Genomic DNA, 17,789 nt, shown 5'->3' with positions numbered 1-17,789 from the left:
TGAGTATTTCAAGGTAACCATCATACATGAATCACTGAATATCTTCTGTATTTTTTTTTCCCTTAGACTAAAACTCATTGACTTAAAAAAATATATGCACATTTTCAAGACTTTCCATAAATACAGCAAAGTGCTGTTCTGAAAAAAGTGAGTGTAAATTTACACTCTAATAAGAACACTTTGCCTTGATCAATAAAAAATTGCAAATCTATATGTATCAAAGTATCTTTTATATTTTAATTTTCTTTTCCAAATAAGCATGATTTTTATTTCTTTGGTTACCAGTGTTAGTGAAAATTTTTTATATTTCCATTGTCTGATAGCCTAAAATTTGTATTTTCAATATATGTCATTTTCCCAACTTTCCATTGGTTTATATACTTGATTTTTTAATGACTTGTTAATAGACTTTTTTCATTTTAATTGTCTTTTAATTATATGTATGTATATCATATGTAATTTCAACATTAATGTAGTTAAATGTCTACTTTTGTACTTTCTCTCACTTTGTATTTGTACATAAAAGAGATAGAATATAGTCATCTATACTCTCTCCCAATTATTTTATGACTTTATGTCAACGGTTACTGGTACTTAAGTTTTGTTTCCCTTTTAAGGAAAATGTTAACATAGGACTTACCTAATAATATACTTTTGAGGATGTATATATACATTATCTCATTAAATTCTTAAAAAAAAATTGTAAGGCAGCTGTTAATATATCCTTTTCACAGATGAGAAACTGAACATGCTCTGAGTCTAAGACACATCAGTTGCCTGTTACGATTCAAATTCAGGTGTCTTTATCATAAGGAAGTGATGGGAGTAGGAGGGTGTACATGACTCAAGAAAAGCTAGAAGAGTGGATGAATGAATTAATAGTCTAAAAAGGCAGTTTATCAGCCTGACAAAAATGGTTTTCTCTCCTTGGTAGACCACTAGTCTGATTTAGCCTATAGTCATTTCACAATCTTGAGCCTTCAGATGAGGTTGTAACATTATGACGAGACTCAGTGTCATAGAGTCAAAGTAACTGGTGTGGATGCGAGATTACATGCTTCCGGACACCAACAATTAATCCTTTTGTGCCAAAGCCAGTCTGCAAATGAATATTTTCCCTGGATGTTTTGTAGTGATCAAGACCAAATGATCATGAGGCTGGTTGTCCAAGTGTGAGTCTCAGCTTCCTAGCTCTGTGACATCAGGCAAGTAAGTTACTAAACCTCTCTGCCTCATTTTCATCACCTGTAAATTAGAGAGAAAAACAGTCTCTGTCCCAGACCACTTTTTGTTTTTTTTCTTTCCCCCAGATCAATGAATTAATAAACGCAAACCTCTCTAACAATAATAATGCAAACACAAGGGCTATCCTGGTGGCTCAGATGGTATAGAATCCGCCTTCAACGCAGGAAATGGGTTCATTCCCTGGATCGGGAAGATCCCCTGGAGAAGGGGATGGCTAACCACTCCAGTATTCTTACCTAGAGAATTCAATGGATAAAGGAGCCTGGCAGGTTACAGTCCATAGGGTTGCAAAGAATCAGACATGACTGACTGGCTAAAACTAACACTAAATAGGATCTGGCACTCAGTTCAGTTCAGTTGCTCAGTCGTTTCCGACTCTTTGCAACCCCGTGAACCACAGCACGCCAGGCCTCCCTGTCCAGTACCAACTCCCAGAGTTCACCCAAACCCATGGCCATTGAGTCGGTGATGCCATCCAACCATCTCATCTTCTGTCGTCCCCTTCTCCTCCTGCTCTCAATCTTTTCCAGCATCGGGGTCTTTTCAAATGAGTCAGCTCTTGGCATCAGATGGCCAAAGTATTGGAGTTTCACCTTTAGCATCAGTACTTCCAATGAATATTCAGGACTAATTTCCTTTAGGATGGACTGGTTGGATCTCCTTGCAGTCCAAGGGACTCTCAAGAATCTTCTCCAACACCACAGTTCAAAAGCATCAGTTCTTCAGTGTTCAGCTTTCTTTATAGTCCAACTCTCACATCCACACATGACCACTGGAAAAACCATAGCCTTGACTAGACGGACCTTTGTTGACAAAGTAATGTCTCTGCTTTTTAACATGCTGTCTAGGTTGGTCATAACTTTCCTTCCAAGGAGTAAGCATCTTTCAATTTCATGGCTGCAATCACCATCTGCAGTGATTTTGGAGCCCCCCAAAATAAAGTCAGCCACTGTTTCCACTGTTTCCCCATCTATTTCCCATGAAGTGATAGGACCAGATGCCATGATCTTCGTTTTCTGAATGTTGAGCTTTAAGCCAACTTTTTCACTCTCCTGTTTCACCTTCATCAAGAGGCTTTTTAGTTCCTCTTTGCTTTCTGCCATAAGGGTGGTGTCATCTGCATATCTGAGGTTATTGATATTTCTCCTGGAAATCTTGATTCCAGCCTGTGCTTCCTCCAGCCCAGTGTTTCTCATGATGTACTCCGCATATAAGTTAAATAAGCAGAGTGACAATATACAGCCTTGACGAACTCCTTTTCCTATTTGGAACCAGTCTGTTGTTCCATGTCCAGTTCTAACTGTTGTTTCCTGACCTGCATACAGGTTTCTCAAAAGGCAAGTCAGGTGGTCTGGTATTCCCATCTCTTTCAGAATTTTCCACAGTTTATTGTGATCCACACAGTCAAACAATAAATGTTACTGGTTATTATCTTTATTATTTTTTTCCTTAATATAGTCACATATGATTTGTAAGGGTGACTGTTTCACAAGCAGTAAGAAAATTGCAAAGACATCTTCCTGGTTCAGTAACGTGGCCCTTCTTACTCCCAGTTAGAGGGTGGGGAAGAGGGGAGGGGGCGGAAATGTAATAACAGAGAACTACCTAAATGGACTATAATTAATTTTAAGAATTCAGTCTTTTGGGACACACATGATTATTCTGAGGTTAAGTGAGTTACATTTAAGTTTCCTAAAATTGCTAGTCACAGCTTAGTTCATACATAAAAGGTCGTGATTTCTGTACTTGTCAAGAGTGTATCATAAAGGGGATCACATTTTTAATTCAGAACAGTTTTACAATAAACACACCTGATGGGCTCGGCAGTATCTACATTTTATTCAGAAGTAAAACTCAAGGAACCATTGATTCAATATCATTATGAGCCTCTAAACCTAACTCTCTGACAAGTTAGCACGCATGCGTGTGTACATATGCAGTGTAGACACAGCCTTAAGTTATCTAATGTTGGAAAAGCCACAGTGACAGCAGAGGCGATGTTCTAGTCACTTGTTTAAGCACGAGGAGACTTATGGAGAGAATTCCTGCGATCATTCATCCAGAAACGCTCTCGCCTATCTTATCCCCTAGAAGCTCAGCTGCCCAGCACGCACAGAGCACAGCCCGCACAGTCAGAGGGCAGAAGAGACACCCACACAAACAAAAGTGGCCTGAGATAACCACAGTTTGAAGTTTACAATAGAGACCCATCCTATCTCTGGATAAGGAGAGTTTCTGGAGACTTATTTTTCTTCTCAGATTTCTGAAATCTCTTCCCCTCAAATGTAATCTACGTTTTACTCCTTCCACCTACCTCCCCATCACCACTATTCCAAACAAACGCCCAGGAACGTTGATAGTAGGAGAATGTTTGCACTGGTGAGAGGCTGGGTTGATAAGTCACTTTGTGCTGAACTGAATAAAAACCAAGAAAGTCACGACATCCCTTAGTGATTTAATTTATCAAAGTAAAAAGCTTAATCATTTAATAGCTTCATTGAAACAACACCAGACGATGTTATAAAAACAATCATCCAGGTCTTATAAGAAATTGGTTTCTTTCTGGTACTGCACACAAGGCAAATTGAAACTCTGTACTAAAAAACTTACAACTGCTCAGATGACAGCCAAAGGGAAAAGCGTTGACAATGAGTGGTTGAATCTGTATTTTAGCTGCAAATACACCTATGTTTATCGGAACATGAAAAAGCTATCAAAGAAAAAGACAATTTAACAAAAGAATCTTGTGTATTGCCTTTTGAAGAAAAGTATAATACCATGAAAATCAAATAATATATTTTATAATTCTGTCTTTCAAACAAACGCAGATGTTTAGAACATGATGTGATGTCTGTGAGCGGGATAGGAAATAAAAACATTCTAGACTAGTACGCACTATAATAAGAAGGAGTTTCATTTTTTTTAAAGCAAAATCTTGGAGGATTGGATATACTAACAGGTTGCTTTGGGATAATGGAAAATATGATCTCATTAGCACCAGGTTTGTTATTTGTTCTATAACAAAAAAGTAAATTACAACGTATTAATGCAGTTAGCGTTGTTTTTAATGTGCATGGGGATACAATAAAACTTTTATTAGGGAAGTGTGATGGCATGTTTGTGCTACAGGATCAGCATCCAGCACTGTTTCAACAGCCAATCATGTGGCCCAGTGGAACATTCTCATAATGATGTAATAAAATTTGACTCTGATATTGTAAAATATGTTTATGGTAAGGCGGTTGGGATATTTTTATGCAATCTTATTAGAGCAGGTGCCTAAACCTATTATATTTTGTAGTCCAATTTTAGTGGAATTTTTTAAATGTCAAATTCCTAATCTGGAGTTTGAATGCTGAAGTGATTACATTATGATGCACAATCTAATGTGCAGCCCCCCCCCCCCCCGCCAGGCCTCACTCGTATGGGTGAGCATGCCATTGCCATCTGCAGTCAGAGGTCTACATAGGCATCTTGTCACGTGCCACAAGGCCACTGGCCACACTGTGGAATTCTTCTCATGGGCCATTGGCTGTTTTCTAAAGTAATGATTGCAGCGTCTAAAATAATGTAACTCCATCTTACTTTCTTAGGTCCTCTTGATTGAAGCCAGTGTATTCTGCGTTATTTTGCCTCCCCTTTTGCTGGCCGCTTTCCCCCTCTCACTCATTCTTCAGACCTCAGCAGCAGGTGTGGGGCATGATACATGCCCATGAGAGGCAAGGAAATTCAAAGCAAAGGTATGAATCAGAACCAAAGGGTTTTCTCTGAACACCCAAACCCGCGCTGTGGCCCCTCACAGGAGCCATATCAAATGGCTTATTATTCACAGTGAATGCTGTTTAGGTGCTTCTACACTGATACAGTAGAACACCTCTGTCTTGGGAGACAGAAGCTGTTAGTTTTAGAACTTTCCTTTGGCAAGTCCTCCCATCTCTCCATCCATTTGTGGTGTATAATACACAGGGCTGTAACTAGCAGCAGAGTTCTCAATTCCTTTAAATGTACAATTCTCTATAATGATTTCTATATCCCACTACAATTTCCTTGACACATTAGCTTCTGTGAGAACACAAACTGAACTTAATGTTGATTCACTAAATAATTTTATATGAGCAAAAGTTAGTATCTAGACACTTAACTCCATGGTGGAGATTTGGTGATGATCAAAGTCCCCAGTCCTACAGAGCTAGTGTTATAGAGGATTCACTGAAATATCTTTATCTACATCTTAGGAATAAAGTGAGGCTCCATCTCCCTCCCACATGGCTTTGGAATTCTATGTAACTTCATCTATTTCATCATTTAATTATCTTCATTGCCAACATCACATTCTTTTTTTAGGAAAGCAGGAAGGTGCTTACATAAAAAGAAATAATAATTTTGACTACTATAAACAGCAATGCATATGTCTAAAAGCCTGAAACCTCAGTATAAATTATGATGAGGATAAAGAAGAAAAAAGGCCATGGCATCTTAAAAAATTAAAAATAAATAAAAATTAAAACCCCTCATTTCTTTAATTGATGAGCATCTTTAATGGAAGAGAAGAACAAGAAGCTCAGGGTGGAATAGTTATTGCAACTCATCCCATTGAGGAAGGTCATTTAGGAAGAAGCATCAATAAGGCTTTTTAAATCCTTCCTACTTGTAATGCACAGAGCAAAGCTTACAGGAAAACCAAGCTACAAAAATTACAAATGGTAATGCTATTATTTGGCACATAGTTGCCAAGGGCATTCGATATAAAGATTTTACAGAGGTGTCAGCTGATATATAGCAAACACACAAACAGTCTCAAACACTGTAAAATAGGCAAGGTGAGCTGGGGCAAAATATTAGGCATATGAATTATATTTTTTGCCATGAACACTGAGAAAGTGCTTGCGAGGCACTGTAGTTAAAATGAGCAATAAATACCAGGGTTAATGCTGCCAATGACTTGCTGGGAGGGGAGGTTCCAGCCACAGTAATTTTGGTCTTTCAAACCAGGTTTCTAATCCAAATTTTGGATACGGAAGTGATTAGATTATTTCTTCCTGGTCTGTTACACATTTAAAATAGGTTTCAATGTGCTCGCTCTCTCTCTCTTTTTCCTCTCTCTTGCTTTTAATTTTTACTATAAGCATTCATTTGGGGAGGCAGATATGTTGAAAGGAGAACACGGAGAGCTTTTTAGGATCCACCTTCCCCCCCAGCACGCACACACACACACACACACACACACACACACACACACTCCCTCTCCAAGATAAGGTCTTGCTCTGGAGGTCAAACATCTGTCTGCCTCTCTCCTCCCCATGACATTCTGGATAAGGAGAAAGGTAGAGACAGAACCTCACTGGGGTTGGAAAGCATCCCAGCAGAAAGAAGCCGTTCACTTTCTCTTTCCCTATTCCTCTTTCTGGGAAACATCAACCTGCATTTGTGTACTGTTACCTCGTGTTAAAACAGCAGATTTCACTAACTCCATCTCAGCCAAGGCAATGAAATGGCAAATATTTCCCACTGAAATTGTTTATACCAGTCCTTGACTTTGTAAATCTAGTTAAAAGACACCATCTTTGTTTAAATTCAAGTAAAAGTGGTTTCACGTTTAAAAGTGCTACATTTGGAGAAGAGGAATTTAAATAAAGGAGAGTGGGAGACAGAAGAAGAAGACAATCCTTCTGTGTGTGGATCATTTACTCTAGATTTTTGCAGTTGCAAATAGAAGATGATGTGTGTGATTCTGAATAGAAAAAAATTTTTTTTTGATGTAAGTGTGGGATACATGGTTTCTCTGGTGGCTCAGATGGTAAAGAATCTGCCTTCAATGCAGAAGACCTGGGTTCAACCCCTAGGTAGGGAAGATCTCCTGAAGAAGTAAATGGCAACCCACTCCAGTATTCTTGCTTGGAGAATCCCATGGACAGAGAAGCCTGGTGGGCTACAGCCCACAAATTGCAGTCAGACACATAACTACGTGACTTTCACTTCACTTTTGGGATACATGTGATTATCCTGAGTCTGCTAATTTCATCTGGACTGATGCTACTGTGAGTCAGTGAATCCGTAGAATTCACCTAACTTCGTGTTATAGATGGGAGCCCTATTTTATAGATGGAGAAACCAAAATCAAGACAGAAGAGATGATAAGGTTGGAACCCAAACCCAGGGCAGTGACTTCCAACCAGAACTTTCTCCATGTCAGCTAGCACACAAGGATTGTGGCAGGGGCAGAGGATACTGCTGGGGCCTCTCTGGGCAGGGCAGATGGCACCTTAAAAGTTAGTATTTCAGTTTGGATCTGTAATAAAGCTTGAATTTTCAAATGAGACCAACTACAGAAGCCCATCAAGACCACATATATGGGTCAGGCATGTTCAAATCATCAGAGTTCTTGATAGACAAGACCTTCCCTTGCCTACAGTTTGACAGCCTGTCACTCCGGGCTGCAGAAGAGGTCCAAGGTGACATATGATCCTGAGACCTTCCTGTAACTCTGAACTTGGGCACAAGGCTGTCTATCCATCTGTGCCCACCAGGTGTCTGACCTGAGAACCTCAGCTATTGTTTGTATTTGTCTAGCCCTTTAGGCTTCATCGTGCACTTCCTATTATGTTACATACTGTTACCTCGTTTAAAAACAAATCATCAGAACAGCTTTGACAAATGAGGAAAGTGAGGCTCCAACTTGAAGTTCTAGGTGTGCAACTGCTTATTCAGGTTCTGATCTTTAGCCTGTGTGTGTGTGTGTGTGTGTGTGTGTGTGTGTGTGTTCAGTCATTCAGTCATCGTGTCTGACTCTTTGAGACCTGTGGACTGTCGGCCACCAGGCTCCTCTGTCCATGGGATTCTCCAGGCAAGAATACTGGACTGAGGTTTCCATTTCCTTCTCCAGGGGATCTTCCTGATCCAGGGATCCAATCCATGTCTCCTACATCTGCATTGCAAGCAGATTCTTTAGCACTGAGCCATTGGGGTTCCCTGATCAGCCTACTCACTTTCAAGTGATATAGAGTGAGTTCAATAAAATGGAAAAAGATGAAGTTGCCTCTTTTAACTAATAATTATTCTGGAAAGTGCTTTTGAGCAAGGCAAATACTATAAGAGTTAATACTTTACATAAAAGCATGGATTTACAAAACAGATATATTTGAAAGCCTTTGCTTTGGACTGCAAAGGAACCCCAGTTCCAGACTACCACTGCCTTCAGCTAAATAGTCACCTCTCCTCAAGTTTTGGCTCCTTTAGGAAAACAAAACTTTAGTTTTCTCATACTTTATGAGCACATCTGCTATATGAACTGAAGTAGATCTTCCAGAGTTTGAAGAAGTAAAACACTGTTTTTATAAATATACTTGACTACTTATGATGTGGTAGATTTGGTGTCAGATGCTCTAAATCCTGAGAAAATAAAGCAGCCCTTCCTCCCAAAGACCTTCAAATCCATTTACTATTGCTCTCTTCCAAGCACAAAAGTGTGTTTTGTCGATGATTAGCCATGCAAATACAAAAGCAGCATGAAATATCACAAGATTCATATAGTCACGGTAAGGAAAGTCTCAATTATCTGAAAGTTTGATAACATGTCTGGTAGTGAAGGGGACATTGTTGCCTAAGTATCCATCTATAGTTATTAAAGTCAGTTTCTACATGTGGTATATGAACTTCATATGGGATAGACTTGCTTATTGGAATGAGCTAAAGCGCATTTCTAAAAAGCATATCAGAAAGCAAGTAGGTGTGAATGCTGTTATTACAGGAAAAGATAATCTCATTTGTAATATCAGTATGAGATCCTCAGACCATAGCACTTTTTTGTATTAATGACAAATGACTTTGGACCCTCCTCGTCACTGAGGTGGAGAATGGTTGCTGTGAGAGCCAGGGTGTTTGGCTGTATTTTTACACGTTCACCTTGGGAATTGATTAGCCATTCGATTCTATTTTAAATCACACACACATGCACACCCCGAATGATCTCTCTGCCACCTCCTGTAGAAACAAAAAACGCTGTGACCTGAAAGTCACCGTCCCAACCAGTTCAAACCCTAGCCTTATTCTTGGTAGTTCATCTGTTAGGCTCTCAAGAGCCTGGAAAGAGCTACTTAGACTTATCATGAATGAAAGTCTGACATCTCACAATGCTCTTGCAGCCCATGAGCTACTGAAAACTGCCTGTCTCCAAACAAGGGGCCAACCGCAGTCCTAAGGAAGGTGTGGTACCTGCCTCCAGCTCTCCATGGGCAGGACTCAGTTCTGATCCTGACCTGCAGGGAACAGAGAAGGAAGGATGCTCAGAAAGGCGGCATCTCAGCCTTCCTCAATTCCTTTTTATTCCTAGTATTGATGATTTGTGGCTGTTCAGTCGCTCAGTCGTGTCTGACTCTTTGCAACCCCATGGACTGTAGCACGCCAGGTCTCCCTGTCCTTCACCATCGTCCCAGAGCTTGCTCAAACTCATGTCCATTGAGTCGGTGATGCCATCCAACCATTGATTATTAGGGTTGGAGTCAAACTGTAGGATAATAATAATAATAAAAACCACTCCAAAGCATTCCTCACTCCAAAAGGATGAAACCCATACTGAAGATTGAGGTAAAGCATTTTAAAGTAACTTTGTGTGTGTGTGTGTGTGTGGTGTGTGTGGTGTGTGTGCATGTATATGTAGTCATTTGAAGGATTTATTGCATTTAATTTTAAGGGATGTTGAACAAATATTTTTTATCATTTTAACCATCATTTTCTTCTTATGACTTTGTATTAATAATCCTCTGGAAACTCATGTTTGAAATTTGATTCTTTTCAATTTCCTTTTTTTGTTTTTTGCCTCTCTTCACTTCCTTGTGGGAACCCACTGATTTACTACGATTGCTGATTACATCCTGGTTATATCCTGGGCTGTAGCAACCTCAGGCCAGGAACCTAGGAACAGTCACATAGGAAGCAGATCTGCTTTCTTCTTCTTAATAAAGTTGATTCTCATATCTACAAAGCAGAGAAATATCTAAGAAAGCAATTTGCAAAAATATGTGGACATGAAGACTTCTGATGAGTGAAATGAGTCCAGTCTTACAAAAGGTGTCACCCCATTTTCAGATCTGTCATACAAAGGCATTTCTGTCTACCTGGATCATGAAGAGTTATTCCTATGGCAAACACATGGGACATTGCAAAGAACCGGTACAGGAAAAGGGAAAATGTCATATATCAAGAAACAGAATTTGGAATCATTTCCTGATATATCATGCAACTTAACCAACTATATAGAAAAAAGGTTATGATTCAGATACTCATTTGTCTATGCCTATTTTGATTTTTTAAAAACCCACATTACACAAACTGAAAAAATAGTCATATGCCTAGCACTGAATGCTTTGGATAAGCCAGTGTTCCAATAGATAGGTTGTTAGGTTTGTGGTTTATTTTTAAGTCAGTACAATAGTCCTCTTGTTTCTTTTAGTTGAACAGTCTAGAGAAAATCGGGTCATTTTGTTTTGCACTGTTTTGATTTGATTGTGGTAAGAACACACAACATGAGGCTGCCCTTTTAACAAATATCTAAGTATACAATATAATACTGTTCCCCCTAAATACAGTGTGAAGAAATCCTGGTTTTTCCTTTTCCCTTTATTTTGTATAGTCTATTTGAGGACAGCTCTGCTTGTCTCTGCCAATTCTTACCTTTCCACAACCTCCAGCTTCTAGGTGAGCCCTTCAGAACCCACCTCGCACCCTTCCTACTCTGTCAGAGGGACAGCTCTGCTTACGCTGGCGCCCCGTGTCACTTTGATGGGAGAGCTGCTCTGTCTCAAAGCTGAGGTGTGAAGGGAGGAATTAGTCAGCTGGGGTGGCCAGAGATCCCTCAGAGGTCAGGAACGCCCAGCGTTAACTTTCAAGTTGTTTGCTCTGCTGTGAAGCTGTCCTTTGCTTCCAACAAAGTGCACAGTTTGCTGTGTACACCAGTGTTTCGTGCAAGCGGGTTCTGGAAAAGTAGTGCAAATAGAAGGTTCGTGCTTGAGTCACGGTGGAGCAGAGAGGAGAAGCATGGGAGATGAGACGCTAGTGAGAGAGAGAGTTCAAGAAAAGTCAGAAGCAGGCCAGAGTGGAAGTGATCAGATGCATCACTGAGATTTGGGAGGTTGCGGGAGACATCAGATTTCCCACCATAAGTAAGATGGAAGTTTGGGCCCAACTGACTTCCAATATCCAAAAAAAGTCCAGTTATGTGTGAATATCCAAATATATGTGTGAGTCACACATATATTCAGACATAAATTAAAAGATATATGCAAACAAGTAGCCTAGTGTCTGGCCCATGGTAATTCATAATAAATGGTTAATAGTAACAATATTATTATTATTAATTATTATGCTTTACATTCAAAGTGACAGAGGTTTTCTATTTTATCTCTTTATCATTAAGAAGTTCTGGTCATGTTACACAATTATCACAGAAAAAGTGTTGGATGCCAATTAAATTTTCCCATTCCTGTAAGCCATGTTACAAACTCCCAGAGCTTTTCAGACAGGGTTTAACTCCTGTCGCCCCTGAGCACCGCAAGGAAGTGGTTCTCAAACTCTGAAGGACAACAGTTAGGAGAATGGGTGGGAATGGTTGCTGTTGTTGGGTAAGTATCTGCACAGGGAGTGGGAGGTTCCGGGTGGTGCCTTCCCTTGGGGCCTGGTGTCTCCGCCTTTGTTACAGCAGGACTTACACCCACCCTCTCCCAACCCAGAGAGGAGAAAGAGGCTCAAGAGGAACTGGAATTCATCCCAAAGAGAACGAATGACCTCTACCCAACGTTTTACCACCAGTGTGGAATTTTCCTGTGAGCAAATTAATTTTTCTTTTGAATTTGAGTCTCTCACTGAGATCATCTTTAGCCAGAGAAAAGCAAAGGGCTAAGACAAGGGATATATACAGCCCTCTCCAGGATATCCAAGTCAGGCAAGGGAAATAACTACCCAGGTTTCAAATGGAGGAGTCATTGTTAATTTCCTAGATGCTGGAATCACTTCTTTCATCATCCCAGCGTATCACAGGGAGCCCATCATTATTAATGATGTCGTATTCCTTTGGCAACCAAATGTTAGCATTCCCATAGTCTCTGTGCCCAGGGCAAGCATCTTGTCTCCAAAAGACGTTCATGTATACAAGATGTCACGATGGATTACTGAAAATTCCAGGAAAGCCTTGGTGGTGTGTGTATGCACATGTGTGTTACTATGACTAGGGACTTTGGACTTGAAGACAACACTTCAAATCACCTTCGATACATGGCATCCTATAAACATCAGAAGAAGTCAACAACTGTAAATAAACAAGGCAAAAATAGAAAAATGATGAAGAAAAATTTAAGCTCAATATTTTAAAATCTACATTCTCCAAAGAATGAGCAGCTAGGGGTAACAGAAGAAAAGTATTTAAATGGAATGATGCCAGATTATTGAAACATATTTAAGTTCCCTAAAAATATAAACATTATGATTTAGAAGGCTGTGATTTATAGCTCTAGCTGAAAATTCAATAATACATCAACTGAGGATGTGAGCATGGTCATCAGCTCTTGAAGGGTAAAAATAAAATATTCGTCCAGGATGTCTGGCTGTTCCCTCCCCTAAGTTCTCCCACTTATAGCTAAACAGAAATTTCCCCTACATTATTTTTTTCCTGAGAGAAGGCAAGTTCTCTCTGTGGAACATGTAACCTGGACTTAAAACTACACAAGTTCCTTTAAGTCCATCTTCTTCAGCCCTCAAACAAAGCCCTGTGAGGTAAGCATCAGTGGCCCTATTACAAGTGAAGAAACGGATGATCAGAGAAGTTAAGTGTCTGAAGTCATACCGCGAGGGAAAGAAAACTGGAACTCAAGTCACTGATGACAAATTTCTGCTGTTTTCTTCACTCCAAACCCTTTTCAAATCGACAGAACTCAACATCAAGTTGATTATTTCATAATCTCAGCTTTGGTCAAATGTTGACCCTGTAGATTCTCAGACATGATTATACAGAACTGTTCTATCTCCCCAAAGAGGCTTTTGAATTCTTTATATTGAAAAAAAAAAAAAGAATCAAGAGCTCAAATACTATCCCTTTCCTTCAAATAGCCACTCAGATAGACTTTTGGTTACTTAAAGTCTCAAAAGGTGACGGCTACTGAGAAAATAATGAACACTGCTCAATCAGGAAGGCTATCTATTTCAAGCATTTTGTTCAAACTTTTCTGATCTCACAGGGAAAAACTTCCCATGATTTTCAAGAACCTTCAGAAGAAGTCAGTCATGTTGGTCTTAACAGAGATACCAGTTTAATGCCCAAACTCATGGAGGGGAGCTTACCATTTTCTAGGCAACTGTGTGCAATTCTTATCAGGCGAAGTACAGCTGCTGTTGGCTAACTAGCTTGCCGAAGTGACTCCCCCGGGCCCCAGCTAGGAGCAACTAAAATAAAATGCAAAAGGCACAACACAGATAAAAGGCTGTGGAATATATAGGCCTCATTTTAATAGGGCCTCAGCTCAGTCTGTGCTTTTGCACCCACGGCTAATTGAAGGGGCAACTAGAACAGACACAATTGAACACGTAGTAAAGGAGCCACCCCACCACCTGGCTTGCACACACAATTAAATATTTGCACCTGCAGTGGCAGTATGTGTGAAAACTCTCCCTGTAATTAGTTGTCGGGGTAGAAATAGATGTAATTTTTAAAACCCTCTCTAATTCCAATAGTTATGTTTAAATAGATATTTTTGTTGAAACAAAAGAACTCCAAATCCATGCTTTTAAAAGAAACAATTTCATATTGCATGCTTTTCAGGTAATCCACGGAAAATAGAACATTTTGTTTCTATATGTAACTCAATTACAGGAGTATTACTGGCATGTGTTTTCAATGGGTTTGGTGTGTGATTCAGTCTACTCAGTTATTCATTCATTTTTCATTTATGTCATTTTATTTATTTGTTCAGTAAACACGGTAAGCATGTGTTATGCCCTGGTTCTGGGATATGAAGGAATATATAAAACAGCATATCTGCCTAGAAATGCATGGCAAACGAAGGAAGTAGGGTTGATGTTTTGATCATATACTTCTAATTCAGTATGAGTGCCTGTCACTTAGAGGTGATGGTACATGCAAAATGCCATATAACATTTAGCTTTCCCAACAAGATCCTCCAAGGAACTTTTTTTTTTTTAAACATAAAATTTGAGTTTGTCCTCATCTATAGAACAACATGAGGTGTCACAGTTTTGACAATAACACAGGCTCTTCAGGTGAGTTTGTCAGGCTCTTCATTCTACTGTTTAATCCACCTCAAATGCTGTTTAATAACATGAAAGAGTTGTCTATTTTAGACATGCTGGATGAAGTAGAATAATACAGGATTTCAGCAAATAAGCATATTGCCACACTATGGGACATGAAATGCACTGATGAAAAATGAAGCCCCCGCCCCTTCTCCCCCAGGAGAGACAACAGGCCCATGTTTTAGTAAACGCTTCCATCCAGATGCATACGATGTCTGTTTATCCATAAAGGACCTTGGTACTCTAATTTCTCACCCTCACATTCCTTATGTTATTGAAACAGTGAAAGAAACTGTCTACAGCTTTGAGGGTAAATCCGCAACATTTAGATTTCGCGTGGATTGTTCCTCTTCCCTTCACTTTGTATTTGAACGGATGATTTCTTACCTCCAAGAACATGCTGCTTTGGCCAAACACATCCTGTCTCCTGATAAGCTGCCTTGTTTAGGGTTGACCTGGAGAGGTTTTTTTTCCAGCTCCCGATCCTATGATTACCACACACTGTGGAATTTTGACCCAAATATTTTGAGTGTAGAGAAAACTGAAAAGTCTTTGGGAAGATCATCTCCAGTGAGATGATCCGTGAGGGGGCACTTGCGCTGGAAAGCTGGTCCCCGCTCTCAGAGAATTACCGGTGGTGGGGGGAGTGGGGGCGGCTGGGGGCTGGGGGCAGCCCTCCAGACCCTGAGGTGCAGCAGCTGTGCGTCGTCTTTGAGGCTGAGGATCAAGCGGAGAATATGAGATAGGCAAACGTTGGCTTAAACTTTCTTCTCTCTTTGATTGTCCTTGGACATCTGCCCCACCTCCCGTCAAGAATGTTTGGCAGCTGTTAGCTCAGAATAACACGGTTCTGCTGCGGCAGCCGCTAGCCCAGTTCTTCTAATACTTTAAGCCAACGAGTCTCTGTTATATGCCCGGCCTGATACACAGCTATGCTAATGCCTTGAGCTAACCAGCTTTCCAGCGGCCGTGGAAAACACAAGGGGAGCGTCTTTGGTTTATTTTCCTCACGTGCTAATTGGCTTTAATTGTTGGCCAATTGGATTTCAAGTTCAGAAAAGAGTGGGCGACACAAAGGCAAGCGTTAACTCAAAACCGTGGGAGAGCCTGGTCGGCTCTTTTGGTCTCTAATGGAGCAGACTTTATGCAGATGCACGTGTCTCCTGGCCACGGGGGTCCGAGGAGCATTCCCTGGGCCATCACGATGGTTTCTCAAGATTTATACTCGTCCTCACAGGCTAAGCACCAAGCAGGGGACAATGAACCAGAATTTGGAAAGATATTCCTCCGCGCTTGTGTGTCTTCACAGTAAACACGCAATAAGGGAAGAACTTAAGCATATTTAGCTCCCTTTAAGTCCCAAAGTTTTATTCTAAGAGCCTTTTTTTTTTCTATCATTAAGAAATTACCATGGTGAAGGAAGAAAGTGCTGAGTTGCGAATATTGAAAATGAACATTTTTCTGCTTAGACCCCGAGCATGATATGCCATGATTATTATCATTTTATTAAAATGCACATTTCTTTCTCCCGTACTCCTCAATAGTACCGTCCTGGGAATTCATCTGTGATAAAACAGAAGCATTGAGACTGGACCCCTGAATATTCGGGCTTTATTAGAAGAGTGTAAGACATTGATAGTCCATTGTGCAAGGGGATCAAGGACAGGCGGCATTGATTTATTTCCAGTCAAGGTTATTATGGACTGGATTTCAGATAGTGCTACGACTTAAATTTGCCATTGATACGACATGATATTAGAAACTGGTGACTTATTCTCCATTCTCTGAGTCCGAATGTACTGAAGGAGATCACCCCTGTGCTAATTCCCCAGATTCTCTCCTTCTATATTGGGTCTGAAATGTATCTACAAGCACAAATGGTTCTACTGCTTTGATGGAATTGACCAGTCGGTCAGTCCAACAGCTGTCAATTCAGTCACAGAATTTTTGACATTTTTGACTGAATTGGCCAGGTGTTAGACTAAACCCACTGGTCAATTTCATCAAGAATTGTCAAACCGGTTTTCATGATTGGAGAAAGCCAGAATCTACATGTCCTTATGGGTATTCCTCTATGTATCTTGTTAACATACTGATTTTCTTATTTTTTTCTGGGTCTAGATACAGAAACATCATAGTTTACACATATATTCATGTATGCATATAGATGTAAAGATCTGTGCCAATGAGCAGTCTTCCTGTTTTTAACTCCCAAATGGTATGGCACAGAGCATCCATCCATGTAGCTGCATTTCCAAATAAAATAATTTAATCACCTATCAATTTATTTCACTAGTTCTTTTTATTTCTAGCCATAATATAGCAGCATGTGGCAACGGCAGGATCATTACTGCCTGGCAGATCAGCCAAATAATTCCAGCTCAGTAACTTCTGGAGAAAGTTTGTCTTTTTTCTTCTCCAGAAGACTTACCAAGATTAGAAAAAGTTTATTATGATTGTTGGTCATTGCCTATACCCAACCCTCACCTCCCACAGGAATTTAAAACCCATGAGAGCAAAAATCCACATCTATTTTATTACCTGATGATTCCCAAATGCCTAGAATTAGTACATTACAACTAGATCCTTGAAAATGGTGCTTTGAGGTTTCTGAACCAGCAATACTCATCGTAATGAGTTTGGTCAAGAACATTCATTCTGGGACTTCTTTTTCCTGTCAACTTTCTAAGAACTTTGCATTTACCAAATTTGAATTACTTAGCTTATTCTGCATTATATTTATGATGTTGTTTTATTTTTTTCCCTAGACTATGAATACCCAGAATATGGATACTGCCCTAGTGTAGTCCATACCAAGCCAACCACAGGACCTAATAAATAGTGGACAGGAAGAAACACGCATGGAATTAAGAACATAATCACTTATGAATGAAACAGCAGTATTCACTACTACTGATCCATGCTCTTTAGAAGAATTCCATGAACATTAATAAACAACACCTACCATTCTCAGGCAGTTCAATCTGGATGGGTGGATGGAGAAATGGAAGTGACCAATGAGTGATTAGAAATGAGGATATGATAATTCATGGATGGTCTTGATTAGAGCCCTTCACTGACATTAAGCCTAAATGTTCTTAAAAACATCAGTATTGTCACACACTCCCCAAATGAAAGCCAGATTGTTTTCCGACGCACAACGCTTCTAGCAAAGGACACCACCGAGGAACTAACTTTGCACAGCCAACTTGCTCTCACAAAGAGCATTTGATAAACAAGCCCTCGCC

Source organism: Bos indicus x Bos taurus, chromosome 21 (assembly GCF_003369695.1).
Source record: "Bos indicus x Bos taurus breed Angus x Brahman F1 hybrid chromosome 21, Bos_hybrid_MaternalHap_v2.0, whole genome shotgun sequence".
In the NCBI taxonomy this organism is placed as follows: Eukaryota; Metazoa; Chordata; class Mammalia; order Artiodactyla; family Bovidae; genus Bos; species Bos indicus x Bos taurus.
Note: the sequence above shows the minus strand (reverse complement) of the source record.